The following is a 20,218-nucleotide window of genomic DNA, read 5'->3' as shown; positions in this document are numbered from 1 at the left end:
AAGGAATTTATACATATTGTTTTCGGGAAACGTGTTGTTAAAATAATCTTGAGCTAAGCTCTCGATCATGCTAACCTCCCCATCTATAGACGATTCTGGTAAATGTTTCATCATTTTAAAAACATTTACCTCAACAGAAAGATGGCCAAAAGATAAGGACATCTTACCATCGTGGCAATTTATAAACGCGTTGGCAGTTGCCAAGAAGGGACGCCCTAAGATGATAGGTACAGAGTCGTTAGCGACTTCTGTATCGAGGATAACAAAATCTGCAAGATAGTAGAAATCCTGAACCTTAACAAGCACGTTTTCCACTACACCCTTAGGATACTTTATAGACCTGTCCGCTAACTGCAATGTCATTTTTGTAGGTTGCATTTCTTGTAGACCTATTTGTTTATACAAATAAAACGGGAGTAAGTTAACATTAGCCCCCAGGTCTAATAAAGCGGTCGTCGTGTAGGATTCTCCTAAGGTGCATTTTACAGTAGGACGACCAGGGTCCTTGTACTTAACAATTCCATTATTTTCTGATAAAGTTGGAAGCGCTTCGGTTAGAAAGGCGTCTTTAGGTATGTTGGTCTTACGCCTAGTAGTGCACAACTCCTTAAGAAACTTAGCGTGGTTAGGTAGCTTTTTAATAGCTTCGAGAAAAGGAAGGTTTATCGTTAGATTTTTGAAAACATTCCTAATCTCCTCAAAGTTTGTATCCCTGGTTAGCATGGCTAATTTCTGGGGAAACGGTGGTTTCGCTCTATATTTAGCGTATGGCTCAACTGGATCTCTAACCTTGGGTATCTGTTTCTTAGGTTGTGGTTTAACTGGTACCTCTACAGTGGTAGGCTTTTCAGTTTCTATTTCTGTATCTAGTTTGATATCCGGTGTTGGGACTACTGGTGGGGTAACTATAGGCATAATTACTTTGTTATCAACCACTTTACCATAACAGAGAGTGGTGATGGCATTTAGCTCACCTACGGTTGTTTCCGTACTAGTATTACCGTTTACCTCAAAAGTGTTTTCTTTGTTTTAGGGTTTGATATAAGCTTGGTTTGAAATCGCCTTTTGGTTGGGCTTTCTCTTGGGCTAACTGTTGTATGCCCTGATTTATGGATTGTAAGATATATTGGTTCGATTGAGTCATTGATTGGAAAAGTTGTTGGGTAACCTGTATAAAGGTGTCGATACAATCTGCTTGTCTAGGTGTAGTAGTCACAGGTGGTGCGACTGGAACTATCTCACGTTCATTATTTATGGGCGGGTTGTGATACTTATTATTGTTAACTAGAACGATACCTCTATTGGTATTATAACTATTATAATTACCCTGACCTTGTGGTTGTGCTTGGTTGTTATAATTATTATAATTCCCCTGACCTTGTGGTTGTCCTTGCCTAGGTGGAGCTTGGTTATAATTGTTTGTTTGCCTAACATTTTGGTTATTAAACCCTGGAGGTGTAACTTGTTGATTGTTTTGCCAACTGAAGTTGGGAGTTTGTCTCCATGGGGCATTAGGAATAGGATAGCTATTAATGGAGCAAACATTATCTTGCTCTGATTGTTGTTGTTCATAGGCCAGAGAGGACAATTGGAGTCGGGGTGCTCGGGACTCAAACGAAATTACATGGGTTGGAGTTGACATTCATGACGGGGATAGGCTTTTGTTGAACAGAAATAGCCTCTACCTTTTTAGTTAGAGATTTGATTAAATTTTTAAGTTCGGATCGGGTTTCATCTCAAACATACCGGCAAGCTTACTTTGTTGAAGAAGAACTAGCAGAGCGGGGGATGTCATCACTACCCCCCCAATTATTATTGCGCTTAGTTTGATCTTCTAAAAATTTGTAAGCCTCCGATGCTCCTTTACTTAGGAAACTAGCCCCATTCATTATGTCAAGGACTTCTTTATGGTGGTGTAGAAGTCCTTTGAAAAAGGCACGAACTAACGTGTCTTTCGCTAGGTTATGATGTGGACATTCTATAAGGAGATCGGTGAAACGATTCCAAGCCTCTGAAAATGATTCATGAGGATTTTGTCAAAAGAAATGAATCTTGTAAAGCATCTCATCCGTCTTTAAGGGTGGGTTAAAAAGTTCCATAAATAGCTGAACAAGTTTAGCCCACGAGTCCACAGAATTAGGCGCTTGGGCAGTTAACCAATACGCCGCCTTATCGGCTAAGGTGAAGGGAAATACCCTCAGTTTAATTTGTTCCGCACCAACCGTAGGATGGTGAAATATTGTAAGGACTTGTTCAATCCTACGCGTGTAGCCGATAAGGTTTTTCATGGTCTAAACCATGAAAACGGGTAACAAATTAAATATGTTTGGGGGATTCGAAAATCCCCCCAATCGGGTCTGCTAGAACAATGCAAGATTTAGGGCTATCGCTCAAGGCTTTGTAAAAGTCGGAGAGAGGAGTCTCTCTTTCTTCAGCCATTATGTCAGGTGTGGTGTGGAATAGTAGCTAGAGGTGTAGTGATTGGTATACTAAATTGACGTGTTTGTTGACGTTGACGGTTAATTACGTTCGGTGTTTTTCTCCGACCAGACCTCAATCTCATGCAAGGGTAAGTCTAAACATGACAACACTCCAAACAATCTTGATATACTAGTATAAACCTCTAACTGGAGATGCGAGGTGTGGAAGAAAAGAGTACCTGAATGCCTCCTTGCTTCGCTTACAAATATCGTCTTGTTTTACGTGCTTTCGGTGTGTATAACAAGTTAGAACACTGAAAACTTGAAGAAATGGAAAGTTTGAAACAAACCTGAGGAAATCGGGCAATTTCAGCGAGTAGAGCGCAGCTCGCTCTGTTTGAAGCACCAAAAAGTTTCCAGACAACTTCGAGTTCAGTCTTTGGGGCGGTGGCGCGTTTTGGGCGAGTGCGCCGGGGACTTGTCCGATGTCGATGTTTGGCGCGGGTGGCTCTGTATGATGAGCTTGAGGTGCGCCCGCATAAAAATGAATTTCCAGGCGTTTAAGCGCATGTAGCGCTCTATTTGGGTGTAGGTGCGCTCCGTGTATTTTCGTGAGGAAAATTTAAGTGCTGAAACGGACAACCACAGTATGAATCAAACAAGGGTGGGTAGGTTTAATGGGACTTAAAAATGAATAATTATACTATGAAACCAATGCTAAAGGGAACTAAGATGGCAGCGGCGCCATTTGATAAACGTAAAATAATTAATTATACTAATGAATAAAGCGTTTAAACTCTAAACGAAAGTAAAACTAAAACTACTTTGTTACTAGATTTATCAAAGATATTTTTACTCTCAATCGTATTGAGATATAGGGGGAGTAAATGATTCGCTCCACTCCTAGTTCTTTAGCACGATGGTTTCGCGGTCAACTAATCACCCAAAGTCTAATGAGAGATTTACGAGGGGAATTCTATACTATGAGGTGAATTCAATTAACAAGTTACGAATAACTAAAATGATAGAATGCTAAGGGTTTAAATCTAGATAAAGAATTAAAGGGAATTGAATCCACCTTAACTCGACTTAATCAACTAACAAAGACTCGTCGTGATCCAAATTGAATGCTTCGCATATCAAAATAGTAATTATGATCCCTAATTATACATGGCATCTCTACCAATCAATAACTAGCATGTGAGGTCGTCCACCCATTCTCATGGCAAATCAACGACCTTCTAGAGTGGAATAAACTCTCACGATGATTTCTAAGTTAACAAGGATCAAGCTTCATCAAGGCTTCTTCAACCCCCTCTAATGGAGGTTTAGCCTTGAGTCATACTACTATCATTTCCCATTGAATTAAAACTAGACATCATATTAAACTTCTATCTTATGCAATTTTACTAAACAATAATTGAAATCTCAGGTAATAAATAGAAAATGAATAACAAGTAATAAAGGAATTTAGATCTAAACAATTGTAAATGACAAAAATCAAAATGAACAAGAATCTACTATTTTATTTATCTAATCAAGCAATAACAATATTTTCGAGGTTTAATCTAAAACAAGGAATGAAAATGAAACTAAACTTAATTAAAAACAATTAAAACTAGATCTAGAATTATCTATATTTTAGGTCTAATTAGCTACCATTAACAAAGAGCTAAACTTTTGTTTTTATATGCTTCAGATCCAAAAATCGTGTATGGGCTTGGAGCCATGTTTTGGGCCGAAAAATCAGGCCCAAAACCCAATTCTTTCAGTCCAAAAAGGCCTCTCCAGCTAGAGTTGGCTTTGACAAACTTTTTGTCTACTTCTACTCCTCTGATTTGGTCCAATCTTAGACCATTGAAAAGCTCTTTCCAAGCCGGTCCTTTTGACGTAAAGTAGGCCCAATTCTGAGGTCTGAGTCCAAAGATATGGTCTTCGGAAGTTCTGCTGACTTTGTGCACTGTTTCTGCCCGTGTGGACTTTGACTTTTCATCTTTTGACCGGGCTTTACAGAGGCTTTGTCTTCTTGAAAATTGGCCTTTAATCACAGAATTCCTTAGCAACCGACCTTTGCTCCTTTATCTCGCTAAAGTGGCACAATTCTGCACATAATGGACTTTGAAGCCTGAAATGCATAAAAACACGTAATCAGTATTAACTCTAACTTATTATTCACATAATTGGTCTAAAAGTACGATTGTTAAGGGGTTAAAACTACAGTTTTGGGCTCTTATCACTGGCCATTTGAGGTAACTCTAATTTTTTATCGAGTCCAGAACTTCATCTGGCATTTTGTTCAGAAGGGCGAAGTTTCTGTCCATTAAGGGAAAAACTTCTTCAGTTCCTTCCACACGTGGCTTCTTCTGTTGCTTTCCATCTGCACTACTGGCTACGTTCTAGTATTGCCCTCTGGGCATTCATCCCTTTGATGGGGATTCGTCCCTTTGGTGACCACGATTACGGTCTCTCTTTGATTTTCGAGGGGAAGAATTTCCATTCCCTTCTTGAGGAACTTCTGGAACTGTCTGACTAGCTTTCTTTGCTTCTTGACGTCTGTTCAGGACATCTTCTTCCCACCCCACATGAGTTTCAACCTTGTCAAGGAGTTCCTCTAAATCACGAGGTGGTTTTCTATAAAGAGATCTGAATAAGGCGTTGTTTTCATCCAATCCTTGTTTAAAAGCTAATATAGCAGTCTGTTCATCACAAGACTCTATTTGGATGGAATTTTCCATGAACCGTTGCATGTAGGATCTCAGTGCCTCTCTATCCTTTTTCTTGATGTTGAACCGTGCATCGATCCGTTTAGGTTGATACTTGTTGCATGAGTACCTATCTATTAAGATCGTAAATAGTTCTTCTGAGGACCTGATCTGACGCTCAGGTAATCTGTGGTATCACTAGAGTGGAGATCCAGACAAGGAGGCATTAAATTCCTGACACATGACATGGTAGTCATATCTCTCATATTGTCCCATAGTGGCACGATACTTGAATAAGTGATCCACCGGATCTGACTTGCCACTAAAGACATTGAACTTCGGTTGTCTGTATCCATGGGGATATGGTTTCCTTATCACCCGTGATGCGAAAGGAGATCTGCCTGCCCCTATTATGGCAGATTGAATGAGGGAGTCTTGCATTTTCCCCCCCTTACCTGTCATCCGATGCATCTGACCGATCAGGTCATTCTTCTCAGTTTCCCATGCAGCTTCTTTAGTAGAATGTTTCTTGGTCTGAGCTCTTTTTCTTTGTCAAGGATCGACATCACGATCCTGGTCGGTTGACTTTGGTTCGGATGCTGTATCCGAGTCCTCATCTGAGTTGCTGTATTCTGACTCAAATGTCTCGCATCGAGTTGGACCCCCACGCCTTGGGTTCATTACACGACCACCTTCTGGAAGGTCGTCATTATTGAGGTCGGTGAGTGGTTCCTTCCTTATGTCAGATTGATACATATACCTTAGCAACTGTACTTCTCATTCAAGATTACTCCTTTGCTGTTCCAGAGCCTGTACTGCCTGGCTTGCCTGAACAGACTCTGGGTTGGTGAGGACAGCATTCTCACCATCTTGACGCTCCTCTTGAGCGTTATTGCTGGGGCCTGCACCTGGAATTACTGGTGCGTCGGTGCTGGTCATGGGTCTTTGGAGGGGGTTATTTGCATCATGGTGACCAACGTTTTCCCCCTTTTCAGGTGTCTGATGCTCTTCTTCTCTCACAGCGACGCTGCGTGTGGTAGTGTCACCCTTTGTTTTCTTTGCTCCTGCCATCACAACAGTAAGGGTTTTTAGTCTAAATCAATCGTCTGAAATGAGTATTTACTTGTTTTCGTCCTCACAGACGGCGCCACTAGATGTATGAGATTTTTTGAGTTTTCCCTGATCTTCCTCTGTGCCTTGTGATCTTGGAACCTTTGAATGAATGGAGATGGGATGAGATGATTGTGAGTTCAGGGTTGAACCATTTGACGGCTACCTATGTATCTCCTTATTTATTATGGATAATCAAACCCTATCTTGAGTAGTTCCTAAGAGCAAAATCCCTCTGGTTGATATAGGAAGAGCTTTGAGAGTCCTAGGGTTAGGGTTGTCTTCACTGCATGTGAGTTCTCTTCCATCTTTGGACTCGATCTTCCTATTAGGAATTCTCTCTTTATGGAAGTCTGAATCTATACCATATCTTTCTAAGAGGTAAGTTTCCTTACTGATCATAATGTCCCATCGTGTATGGGAAGATTATATCTAAAAGGAAACTCCTAAGATATGTCTTCACAATTCTTTCCTTATCATCAAAGATCGCCATCTTCAGTTTCTTTCTGTTCAGGATTTGTCTACATCAGTTCCTAATGACTGGGTAACTGTTATGTTGGAAGGCGATCAGCCATATGCCTGGCACATGCCCACTAAACACTCGTGATACGCTCGAGATTATTTACTCATAGAACTGATCCGATAGTCCTCGTCTCATTCTGGACATCCATAGTCTTAGGTTATTTCCCAGACACGTGCCATTTGTTCAGTGACGGGAAATCCCCCCTACACTAAGTATGGGAAAGTTGAACTGTATGCCAGATCCTTTCTTATTCCCATGCAGCTGGAACTGTACGCTAGTTCTTTCAAACTGCGATTATCCTCAATGGGTTAAGCCTTTAGGGAATCAGACCACACTAACTATTCAGTAAACTGTACGCCAGTTTGACTTAGAACAAGAGATAGTGTTCTTGAAAGCCTGAACTGTATGCCAGTTCATGGATCTCTCAAAACATCAAACATAGGAGTTGCTGGGAAGATCTGGGTTGGATCCAGATCCTGGCATGCAATCATTGGCCTGGAACTATATCGAAAGATGATAAGCCGAGGAAGACCCCCAATCGGGCCGTTTCCGGTGATAACCTATTCATTTTTTAAAATAAATAGGACCTGTCATTATTAAATATAATGTCATGCTCATGGCACCAAGTTACTTTCGCAAAGACATATGTCTCTATTGCGATCGAACTCTCAGCTACAGTGGCTTCCATGATATCCTGATCAGATTTTGGTTATGCCTCATTTTAATCTATTTAGCCTGCTAGGGTCACCTATTGTTGTTCCAAATGAACTTTTGGGGCATCAGGGGTAGAGTATGCATAGTAGTACATGCCATATAACATAAAATGCTTTAAATGCATGCATAAACTAGAAGAGCTGCAGAGTTCAATAAGTAAGTAGTATGCATGCATAAACTAGAAGAGCTGCAAATCTCAGTAAGTAAATAGTATGTGAGCTATATAGCTTAATATTACAGACCCATAGAATAATTGTTTAAAAATAATTGTTTATGTGAATCATCAACTGAAAGGCTTATGAAGCAGGGGTAGAATCAAACTTTGGTTCACCATTAGTGCTTGCTGCTGCACTATCATCAAGAACTCTTGTTTCACTCTCAAGAATAGACTATGTGGTTGGATTAATTGGAATGATTGAAGGCTGAACAAAACACTGACCTAAAGCTGGAACTGGCAAAAAAGGAAGCTGAACAGGAGGCATGTCGTCATCGGTGTCTTCTTCAGAAGATGAGGAGGCATCAGGCATAAGTTCATCCTGGATAGCTTAAATATTGGTGTCTAGATCAGGAAACAAGACGAAAGGGTTGGTCACGCGCCCCTGATCATCCAACTGAGAAACATACCCAATAGCCTCAATAGCTTCCTCAAACTTAACTTGTCTGGCTACATTGAAGGATTCTTCAGAAACATCAAGCACTCTCAGAGCAAAGCGAATGGCATTTTCAGCTGACCTCTTCTTCACCTCCTTCACCACTTGGGAATAGAACTCAGAGGTCTCCACCAAGAGGTCACCAGCCTTCTTAACAGAGCGAAGACATTTTTCTCTTAGATCCCTCTCATATCCTGACATGACCTCATTTGCATGGGTAATGGCTTAGCCAAGGGTTCTTATCTCGGTGTACCTACAGTGAAGTTCCCCTTGAACCTGGTCATGCTTTGCTTGTAGGGTGGTGAAGTGGGAGCGCAGTTCCAAGAACTTCACTTTCCAAGTGGCAGCATCTGCAGCTCTTTTTTGGGCTTTTTCCATAGAGCTCCGAAGGTTAGAGATAGTGTCTCTCATATTCTTGAAGCCAGTATTAGATTTGTTCTCTTTCGCCAAGAGCTGGTCAACCTGGATCTGTAGCTCCTCAATTTTCTTCTCAACAGCCTCTTTCACCCAGATCAGCTCACCGGTAGCCATGGCATCAGTGGATGTATCGGCAGAGGCCGCAAAGATGGGTTCTTTCATGGCCAAAAAGTTATTCACTAACTAGAAAATGACACAGAGTGTGTAAGTGACACAATGAGAGAAATAGAACATTGAACAGAGAGGGAAAGGCTTACCTTGGCAAGGTGAACAACAGATCGGTGAAAGGACAAATCCAGACTCCCAGCTATGTTGGGTTCAGCCTTGTCAATAGGAAGTCGCACAGCTTCCAGAACTCCAAGCACGATATCAACATCATTAACAGAATGTTTGTTGGTAACAGGAAGTTCATTAGTTCATCCCCAACGCCTCATCTCCACAATCATCTCCCTTTCAGGGGAATTTGGAGATCTTGGCGAAAAGGGAATGTCGTCACTCACCCTCCTCCTGTCACTAAATCGAAGAGGAGGGAGAACGACAGTTACAGCAGTTGTTTCAGCAATGCTCTTCCCCTTATGATTATCAGGGAGGGAAGGGTCAACAGTCAGAGGGACAGTGTCACCAGTTTGTTCAGAACCTATAGGAGGATCTAGAACTGGTAGGGATGCAGCTACGTTCTCAAAAGACTTGCCAGGATGGGGAATACTATTAGGATCCTTGAAAAGTGTTTCTTCATTCATAGCGAGAGGAAGAAATTTCATTTTCTTACCAGATAAGGCAACATCAGAAGCAGGAGCAGGATCAGTTCTCTTCATTCTTGAATGGTTGGATGCACATACTTCCTTTTTAAAATTACTAGTCGCTAGCAGTTCATGAGGCAGTTCAGGGCCTCTCCCGCTAGTGATCACACAATCATCACTGACAGCAGGCTCTTAAACTGAGCCTGATGTTGCAGCATCACTAGAGGCAGCCACAAGACTCTTCTCTTTATAGTTTCCTCTTCTTTTAGTAATAAAAAAGGATTCATCCTAAACTAAGGGAGGAAGAAGTCCAGCATCCTGATCCACAGGAGGAGGAAGAGTTGTGCGCCTAGAATTCACAGTGTTTATCCCAAAAGGGGAAAAGTCGGGGGCAAGTTGGAGCAAATCTTCAGCAAACATGTTGAAATATTCAAAAAGACGGGTGGGATCAGGAACTATTACCCAAGGCATCCTCTGTTCCTTGGGGATTTTCTTGATGAAGTCCACCGTAGCACCATCAGTAGCAGTTAGTTGATTCCATAGGGAAGAGTCATCTAAGGAAAAATATCGAAGAAACTCAGTCAAAAAACTCTTATAGTAATTGCAAAATTCGTAAGAAAAGAGACTTACTGGTTGGAGCATAAGTGTGTTTTCTTGGAACAAGAATTCCCACAGGCTCACCATCAGCATCAGAAGGACGAACGTCCCACGCATCACCCAACACACCGAGATGGTGATCAGCCTAGCCTTCGTCATTCTGCTTTCCCTCGAAAAAGGCAATCGGAGAGTTCTTGTCTCTGGTCATGAGATAGTAGTATGATTGGTTTTGAATACGTCAAACCTTATAGAAGTACCCAAACACCCAACGATTCAGAACGAATCCATGCCTCTTGGCCAATATGGCAGAGTGCATATGACAGTTATGTAGAACAAATGTGCTGCTTGACCAAGAGCAAGATTGAAGTGAATCAAGCACTCTCTTAATAGTGGGGTGAAGGGGAAGAGTGAGTCCAGCCCTGAGTTGACCAATGGTGATGAGCGCCACTTCTTTATAGGCCAACTCATTTGACAACCTCCCCCACTCCAGGCCGATATCATCAAGGATGTGAAATTTCTCTCAAATCAGTTCCAGGGAGGAAAGGTCTCCGAAGTTTACAAGTAACCAGTTGGGATTCATGATCGGAAAAGAAAGAAAGTTTTAAGTTTTGGTTAAACCTAAGTAGGATATCAAAAGGTTCAATATATAGAGAAAAAGTAACGGAAGAGGTAATGAGAGTTTTCTCACCAGATCCGTTATATACAGATAAGATGGACGGTTACAATTAGCCCAAGCATTACGTCTTTTCGGGATGGAACTTTCATCATTACCTTTTTCGGGAAATAGCGTGTATGTTTGAGCCGTCTTTTCAGAGCCTTAATTAGTTGGATACGTAAGTAGTTCCAGTAACAGTTTATAAAAAAGATTCTCACGCCAAAAGTAGTGTCACTACAAGCGCCCACATGCTAGATGGCACGAGAGGGGGCATCTATAAGGGAGATTTTCCATCATTGAATAGATGACACGTGTATGGGAAATAACCTAAAACTATAGATGTCTAGAATAAGACGAGGACCATCAGATCAGTTCTGTAAGTAAGTGATCTCGTGCTTAGCACGAAGGTTTAGTGGATATGTGCTAGGCACGTGGCTGACTGCCTCTAAGTATGACAGCTCTCCAAAAGGAAACTGAAGATGGCGATCTCTGATGATAAGGAAGAAATCGTGATGACATATCTTAGGAGTTACCTTTTAGAAATAATCTTCCCATACACGATGGGACATTATGATCAACAAGGAAACTTACCTCTCATAAGATATGGTCTAGATTCAGACTTCCATAAGGAGAGGAATCATAATAGGAAGGCAGAGTCCAAAGAAGGAAGGGAACTCATAAGTGGTGAGGACAATCCTAACCCTAGGACTCTCGTAGCTCTTCCTATATAAACCAGAGGGATTCGCTCTTATGAACTACGTAAAATAGGGTTTGATTCTTCTAAATAAACAAGGAGATAAGTAAGCAGCCGCTAGGCAGTTCAACCCTGAACTCACTATCATCTCATCTCTTCTCTACTCAGTGAAAGCTTCTAGATCGGCACAGAGGAAGATCAGGGGATACTCAAAAACTCCCCTACAATAATTATTGACCCCAAACTGTGGAATGTTGCAGCATATTGTTGCTTAATTTACAAGATTGCATGTAAAGAAGAAACTCAGTGGGTTAAATGGATGTTAGAATATTAGCTGAGAGGTAAAGAATTCTAGACTAAAAATTCCTATAAATTTCTCTTGGATTTGGAGGTCCATACTCAAACACAAAAAAGAAGTTACACAATTCATCAAGTATGTGATATCTAATGGAGAGCAAACTAGTTTATGGAATAACATAGTACATAATCTACCACATGGAGAACTTAAAAATGCAATTTTGAGTACATAAATACAAGACATGCTGCAACAAGATTTCATTGTATGAACAAAAACCTCTACAGGAAGATTCTCTACCAAATCTGCATACATTAGCCTTAAGAAAATTAGAGAAAAAGTAAAGTGGTATCGACTTGTTTGGGGAAATTAACAATACCAAAGCACTCTTTTATAGCATGACAATTGTTTAGTGGAAGCCTTTCCACTCAGGGTAGGCTTATAAAGAGAAATATTCTCCATCAATCACAATGTTATTTGTGTTTGCAGGAAAGGGAGAACTCTCACCACCTGTTCTTTGATTGCCCATTTACTTGAGAAATATGGGTTGGAATAAAAAAGAACCTTGGAATGAATCCTATGGTGATGTTGTCTAACCAAGAATGGTACTACATATTGAGGAAGACAAGAATAAACTCTACTAAAGCAGAGATCATCAAAGCAATGACTTGTGCAACCATTTACATCATTTGGAATGAGAGGAACAACCACAGATTTAAAGGGAAGAAGCACTCAACTAAACAAGTAACACATGACATTTTGAAGAAGATGAAACTCTATCTACAACAAGTGCTTAAGAGTGCTACTGATTCATATGGAACTAAAAGAATGATGGACTGCTTAGGGCAGAAACCATGATGGATTCAACAAACTGTGATTCAGTGTCAGTGGCAAAAACCTAAAACCACATTACTCAACCATGATGGCACTATGCAACCACAATGCACTGGTTATGGGAGAGTAATCAAAGATAATGATGGAATAGTATTGTTAACCTACAATGGAAGTTCTAAATGCAGGTCTATTCTTTTCCAGGAACTCTTAGGTATACTAGAAGGATTAAAGGCAACAAATATGATTATTATAGACCAAATTGAGGTCAACTCAAACTCAAAGATGGAAGTCAATATTATTAATGGCATAGAATCTACCCCTTGGCATGGTTTTATATGAATTTATTAGAAGCAATCAGAAACCAGTTGGCAAAGTTTGAGAAGGTGGAGATAAGCCACATCTTTAGAGAAACAAACCGAGCAGCTGACTTTCTGGCCAAGTCATGCAACCTGATTGATCAAGCTATTAACTATAGTATAGGGGCCTATCCAGAGCAATTATATGTAATTTTAGCTGATGATGCAAATGGTGTTGTATACGACTGATTTTGACTTAATGCAGGTTGAAGCCTGCCTAACCTCTAACTGATTCAAAAAAAAAATGGCGTGCCATTTGATGCTTCGATTGCTTTGCTTATTACTATTTGAATACCAATTATGTGATCAGTCACCCCCTTCCTTAGGGATTACTAATGACTTTAATTTAAGAAGTTATCCATACGTAACATTCTAATTCTAATATATGTATTTAACTACGCATTTACATTTGAAAAAGAATTAAATTTGAGACATGAAAATGAAATTTCTCTTTATATGTGGTTTGAATGGTTTACGTTGCCTCTATTTCTTTATTTTAAATTTACTTGTATGTTTTTTTTTTTTTTTTTTTTTAAAGCTAGAGGTTAGGCAGACCTCGACCTGTATTAATATAAATCATGTTCTCAAGTACAGTTTCCCTTGTGCATCCTCCTTTACAATATCTGATAGTGCATAGTCTATAAGAGGCAGGAAATACAAAAGAGAATCCTCATGTTCCTTACTCAGCTTAGAGAAGTAATCGGTGACTTGATTTGCTTCCCTGAACACATGCTTGAAGTCTACCCATTCAAACTGTTGTTTCAAACAGTCGATAGTAGCCACTAAGTTAAGGCAGTACCAAGGTGGCTCCTCTGTACCAGTAATAGCTCTTACTGCACCCTTAGAGTCAGAGCATACACTAATTCGTCTCACTCCTATTTGAAGTGCTCCTTTCATTCTAGCCTCAACTACCAACAATTCCTGGGTGATTACCGATCTTTTAATTGAACTCCCTGTAAAAGCAAGCTTAACAGCACCAAACTCATCTTTGATTGCACCGCCAAATCCATTAGAATCTTCTGATACAGACCCATCAATGTTGACTATTAATTCACCTGGCTACTGCTTAGACCATTTGCACCATATTGGGGTGCGTGAAGTGAATTGAACTTGAATTCTGATCCTGTCAAGTAAAACTTTGGCAGCCACTATTTCAGGCACTTCTGTTAGCATAGTTTGAAGATATGTCTTCATCTCCTTCTTGATTTTCGCACATACTTGGGCCTCAGAGTGTCTTTTCTGCTGGAACCTCCTCAAATTCCTCTCAATCCAGATGGCGCATATAGTGGCAGAGGTTACTGCTCTAGTAATTTCAGATTCGATAGAGGCATTTCGACATATCCTTAGGATGTTATACCACTCGACAGTTGATGCTTTCACCTGAGTGTTCAATCCCAGCCATCCTTTCACCTTCGACCAAACATCTTTTATATATGGGCAATCAAAGAAGAGGTGTTTGGAATGCTCCGTGGAAGCATTGCAGAAACAACATAGCGAGTGGTGAATAATATTCTTCTTAACCAGTCGATCCTGAGTGGGTAAGCAATTCGCAAACAGCTACCAACCAGTAAAAGAGTGTTTCGGTATAACCAACTTACCCCAAACCACTCGATACCATTTAACTCTTGGTCTTAGCTGCTTTAGCGCCATGCACGCTGATTTGATCGTGAATCTGCTTGCAACAGTTGGTGTCCAGATGACTTGGTCCTGTTGAAGCATATGGTTGATTTCGGTGCCTTATATCTTCTTTTTCAGAGCACTATCTGGCAGACTAGAGACAAGGTGGTTCCATCTACCATCAAAAATGAGTTCGCTGACTAAGGCAGTATGAGGGACCTGTAGCAGTTGTACTGCTTCAGTCCATTCTATGAGAGGAGTGTCATGGCACCAAGGGTCATGCCATACATATGTTTGCTGGCCTCTCGCTATCTGGTGCCGAACAAGCTACTGCGCAACTTTGCAATTATTGAAGGCATTCCTCCAGGCCCAAGAACAATCAGCTGGGATTTCCATTGTCCAGAAGTGTTGCTTCTAGACATGATGTTCAACTGTCCATTTGACCCATAAAGAGTCCTCGTAGATGGCAATCTTGAACACAAGGCCACAGTAGGCAACCTTATTCCACATGATGGGGTCCACAATTCCCAATCCTCCCTGTTCTTTATCCATTCTAATAAGAAAGTGGCTAGCATGGTGCATCTTCGGTGTCATGTCTGGTCCTGCCCATAGGAATCGATTACAAATCTTAGCAATATCCCTCAAAGTTTTTTTGGTTAAGATAAATGTTCAAGCCCAGTAAACATGAAGAGAGGATAAGACTGATTGAATCAATTGTAGCCTTCCTGCATGAGTGAGAGCTTTATTCTACCAATTAGATATCTTCTTGGTGACCATTTCTGTCAGACGCAGGCATTCTTTAATACCCATTCTTGCTGCAGTGAGTGGCAATCCTAGATACGTTATAGGGGGCTGTACCAGCTGCACTTCCATAATATATGCTAATTCCTGAGCTTCATGATTACTCATACTTTCAGCAAGGAGGGTAGTCTTCTGTCTACTTAACTTCAGACAAGTGCACTCAGAGAAATCATCAATAGTCTGCTTCACTACCCTCACTGCCATATCATCCCCTTTACAGAACACCAAGACATCATTGGCAAAACACAGATGTGTAATGTCTAGTTTCTTATATTTAGAATGGTAAGAAATTTCTTTTGCCATAACACTACGATTCAACATTCCACCAAGTACCTCCATCATAGGGACAAATAAGTAGGATGATATGGGGTCCCCTTGTCTGAACCCCCTACATCCAGCAAAGTAGCCCTGTAGTGTACCATTAACTATAATAAAATAGTATGGTGTGGAATAGCACATCTTTGTCCACTCAATGAATTTCTCATGGAATCTGAATCTTGCCATTACTTTCTCAATAGTATGCCAACTGACTGTGTCATATGCTTTGGTAATATCAATCTTGATGGAGCATCTTTTAGACCCATGTGCTTGATTGTAGCTTCTGATAAGCTCATGAGCCAGCAGGAGGTTGTCTTGGATCGATCTGCCAAGGATGAACGTAAATTGTTGCATGGAAATGATGTCAGGCATATATGGCTTCATTCTATTAGTAAGTAGCTTTGATACACACTTATAGATGACATTGCAGCAGGCAATAGACCTGAACTCTTCTACTCTTGAGGGAGTTCCACATTTAGGGATGAGACAGATGTAGGTAGAGTTGACTCCTCTATTAATAGCCTTCAATGCAAACATAGATGTAATAGCTTTAACAAACTCCTTCTTCACATGTTGCCAGTTCGTTTTGAAGAAAAATGCATTGAAACCATCATGCCCTGGGGACTTGTTATCTTCCATTTCAAACAAAGCTAGCTGTACTTCTGCCTTAGTAAAGTTTTGCACCATTAGCTCTGCCTCATATGTAGTAAGCACCCTTGGGAAGTGAAGACCCTCAAGGATTGCAGAATCACATAGAACAGTGGCTGGCTGTCCCAACAAGCCTTTGTAGTAGTCAACAAATGCTTCTGATACTCCCACATGACCTTCCCTTCTAACACTAGTGGGATCTTGAACTACCCATATAAGATTCTTGCCTTTTCTCTCTTTAAGCATCTTGTGGAAAAATTCAGTACATTTATCCCCGTACTTCATCCAATCACATTTGGTTATATGTCAGAGATCCTCCCCTTCTGATAAAATGTAAAATGAATAGTTTTACCTACGCATAAGTAACGAGACTCAAACGCAAGTAAAACTAAAACTGATTTACGTGTAATATTATCAAATTTTTCTACTCTCGATGTTATTGCAATATAGTTGGAATAGAAAATTCATTCCACTCCTAGTTCTTTAGAATTCAATGTTAACTACGATAATCAGTTCTACCAAAGTCAATGAGAGTAATAGAATTGAATTTTAACTACTATGGTGAATCAACATTCAAGATGATATAAATCAAACTACAGAAATACTAACTTGACAATATGAGGAGGAATTAGGGGAATTTGATTCCACCTTAACTCGACTTAATTTACTAACGAAGAATTATCGTAATCCGAATTGTAATGCTTCTGCATAACAACTGGGTGTTTCTAATCCCTAATTGTTCATGGTAATATCTACCAACTAACAACTAGCATGTGAAGCAATCAAATCCATTCTCATGGTGAAATAATTATTTTCTAGAATAGAATAAAATATTATGAACTAGTCTATGCTAATTGAAATCAAGTTTCATCAAGGCTTCTTCAATCCCCTCTAATGGAGGTTTTAGCCTTAAATCATTATACTATCATTTCTTAAACAATAACAAATATAACAACTCATTATTGAATAAATGATTAAACTTTATAATCTAATTTAACAATAGTCTAAGATTCAAAATGGATTAAACTGAATTTAAAACTAATTTAGAACTAAGATTATGAATACTAATTATCAAATTAAAACAAACTAATTATGAATTTAAGACAACTAAATCTAAATAAGAATTGAATTAATAAACTAAATTGAAATTAAAAACTAATAATTTATTATAAAATGAAATCTGATTCTAAATAATAATCTACTTTGTTCTAAAACTAATTAATTGAATGTAAAAACTAGATCTCAACAAATTATTGGATAATGGCTAAGTAAAAAACTAGATGCTTAAGAGCTAAGTCTTGTGTTTTCAAATGGAGGAGACAAGATCCACTTTTTCGTGCATGGGCTGAGGAGCCATGTTTTGGGCCGAAAAATCGAGCCCAAAACCCAATTTCTTCAGTCCATAGAGGCCTTTTCAGCTGGATTTGCCTTCAACAGCATTTTCGTCTATTTTTTCTCATTTGATTGTGTCAAGGCTTAAACCATTAGAAATTTCTTTCCAAGCTGGTCGTTTTGACATATGGTAGACCCAATTCTGAGTTCTGAGTCCAAAGATATGACTTTCGGAAATTCTGCTGACTTTTGTGCACTATTCCTGCCTGCGTTGACTTTGACTTTTTAGCTTTGATCGGGCTTTAAATGTGCTTTTTCTCCTTGGATTTTGGCCTTTAATCATAGAACTTCTTAACAACCAACTCTTGCTCCATTATCCCGCAAAAAATGCGCATTTCTACACATATTCGGCTCCAATGCCTGAAATATATAAGAACACGATAACCGTACTAACTCTTACTTATTAATCACATAGTTGGTCAAAAGCAATATTGTTAAAGGGGTTAAAACTATAGTTTTGGGCTCTTATCAAATCACCCCCAAACAACATTTTGTTTGTCCTCAAGCAAATATGAGAAATTAGAATAAGTAACCAAAAATGGAGTTCTAACTAGTCTCGTTTCGCCGAGTGCGATTACATTGACCATATGCAACAAGGCTTTAAACCACTAGAAATTCCCTAGTGGACGAGTTATAACCTCGTGAGAGTTTTCCAGTGAAGGTACTCACAAACTTCATCTATACTACAACGACTAAGAAATAAAACTATTGTTTCCTTATTTATTGTCTCAATTATCTATACATCTCACTAGCAATGAATACATAATAATCAAGTCGAAACCTAAGCTAATATATGCATAATAATCAATCATCTACGAATACATATATATACAATGAGTACTACTATGAAATGTACTAACAGGTCTGTTTCTGAAACTTTGGAATAGCGTCCTTAAGTAGGTCCTCACATAAATATCAAGACAAAAACACTCTAATTTTTCCGCTCAAGTTTCGCTATTCCACTGTGCAGTGGGCACACTTTAACTTACAATCTCAATGACACAAAAGGAAGCCAAAGTCGATCAAACACATCTGTCACTTACTATCACACTAACCTATTCCTAATTGAGCTAGAGGTCTTATTTAGGTGTTGCGGGGATTAGGTGATGGTTTAAGAATGAAGGAAATGGATATTCAAAAAGGACAAGTCTGAGATAATAGAGTCTTCATATTATGGAACTAGAGAAAATATTTCTTTACTTTTGCTTCTACACTTTGTTTCCATCCTTAGCCATTTTTTTTTCTTTTTCTTTGGCTTTTGACTCCTTTGATTCTATTTTTGGAGTTCTATCTCTTTATTTATTTGTTTTATTTATTTATTTATTTATTATTATTTTTTATTATTTGGATGGAAACTTTCTTTTCTTATTTGAAGCGACTAACAAATTCTTAATTTCAAAGGTCTTTCTCTTTTCTATTCTTTATCTCCATTCTCAAACTCATTCAAAGAATGGGTAGGATGATTTTTATTTTTATTTTGTTTTGTAAAAGGTTAAAGGATTTGCGGTTTATGAAAGGCTAAAGAAAGGCTTAGAGGGGCGACTAGTGGAAATTAATTCATAGGTTTGAATTTTTGGCTATATCGATCTAAAAAGGGCCTAAATTCTCGCTTAGGATATGGTATATTGATCAAGCAAGTGGACGTGTGATTTCTCTATCCGGAATTTACTTCTCCCTTGTGTCATTTCTCAAATGTTTCACTCATATAAGGCTTTAGGCTATATTCTCACAGGATTTGTAGAATAAGTACTCTAGCCTAGATTTCAAAAACTTACTGCCAATACAACATAGATACTCATGCACTATGTTTATAGAAAGATGCAAAGATCATTACCTACATATTAACTTAAGTTTCTAAAAACTATTATAATGCAAAAGCTAACGTGAAACTTCTAGATTATTAAGAGCATAGAGAAAGAAACAATATCAATATTCCTAAGTGTATAGCATAAACTTTTTATTTATATTTTTAATTTTTTGAAATTTTTACTATAAAACAAGTGCATATTATACATATCTATATCCTAACAGATGTCATAATTACACGATTTTCTATGCCACCCCCAAACAAGAAGCATGCTTTGTCCTCAAAGTATTGAAATAAAAAGGGTAGAAAAATACCATGGAAATGCGTGAAATTTTGGAACATCTGCAAAACAAAGTTAAAACATACTAATATAGAAAAATAAAGACAAACGCAACTCTACATGAGTTCCACCCGTTATGGGGTTACAAGAAGTAAAGTGCTTGAGACGTAAGTAGACACGAACTGGAACTAAAAACTTACCTTAACTCCATCGTTTAAGCGTCATCCTCCTCCTCTTCATAGGACCAAGGCTCTTTTGCGTCCTACCACGCTATGATAACTTGCCAAGCCCTTCGCCGTGTGTCGTTCACCAGTGCTAACCTATCTAGTGTTACTCGGTCTGATGGGTTGTAAGGAGCAACCAAATGAGGTTGCACCTGCCATCCCGACCAAGTCATAACGCGAAATGAACGAACCACACAATTGGTGGGTCTCATGGTTTCAACCCTAACCCAATCCGTGAACTGGGTACAGAATACAGGCAAACAACCGTGCTGTGCGGCAAACCAAAACAGGCATAAGAAGATACTTATGCCTCATGCTATGGGCTCTCTTTAGACTAGCCACTAAAACTCTGGGAATGTCATATAGGCAACGTCCCTCAGCTAAAGCAAGAAAAACGTCACCAGCAGTACTATTTGCAGAAGTA

General features: G+C 39.3%; 1 non-coding gene across 1 annotated transcript; it reads left to right on the top strand.

Annotated features, from left to right (window-relative positions):
- The first annotated feature begins 1,959 nt into the window (after positions 1-1,959).
- LOC147514827 (small nucleolar RNA R71) lies at positions 1,960-2,063 on the top strand. Its single transcript, XR_015214567.1, has one exon. It is a non-coding gene; the product is annotated as a small nucleolar RNA R71 (small nucleolar RNA).
- The last annotated feature ends 18,155 nt before the right edge of the window (positions 2,064-20,218 follow it).

The sequence above is a fragment of the Coptis chinensis genome, chromosome 2 (assembly GCF_015680905.1).
Source record: "Coptis chinensis isolate HL-2020 chromosome 2, ASM1568090v1, whole genome shotgun sequence".
In the NCBI taxonomy this organism is placed as follows: Eukaryota; Viridiplantae; Streptophyta; class Magnoliopsida; order Ranunculales; family Ranunculaceae; genus Coptis; species Coptis chinensis.
This window is presented reverse-complemented; position numbering and strand designations above follow the sequence as displayed.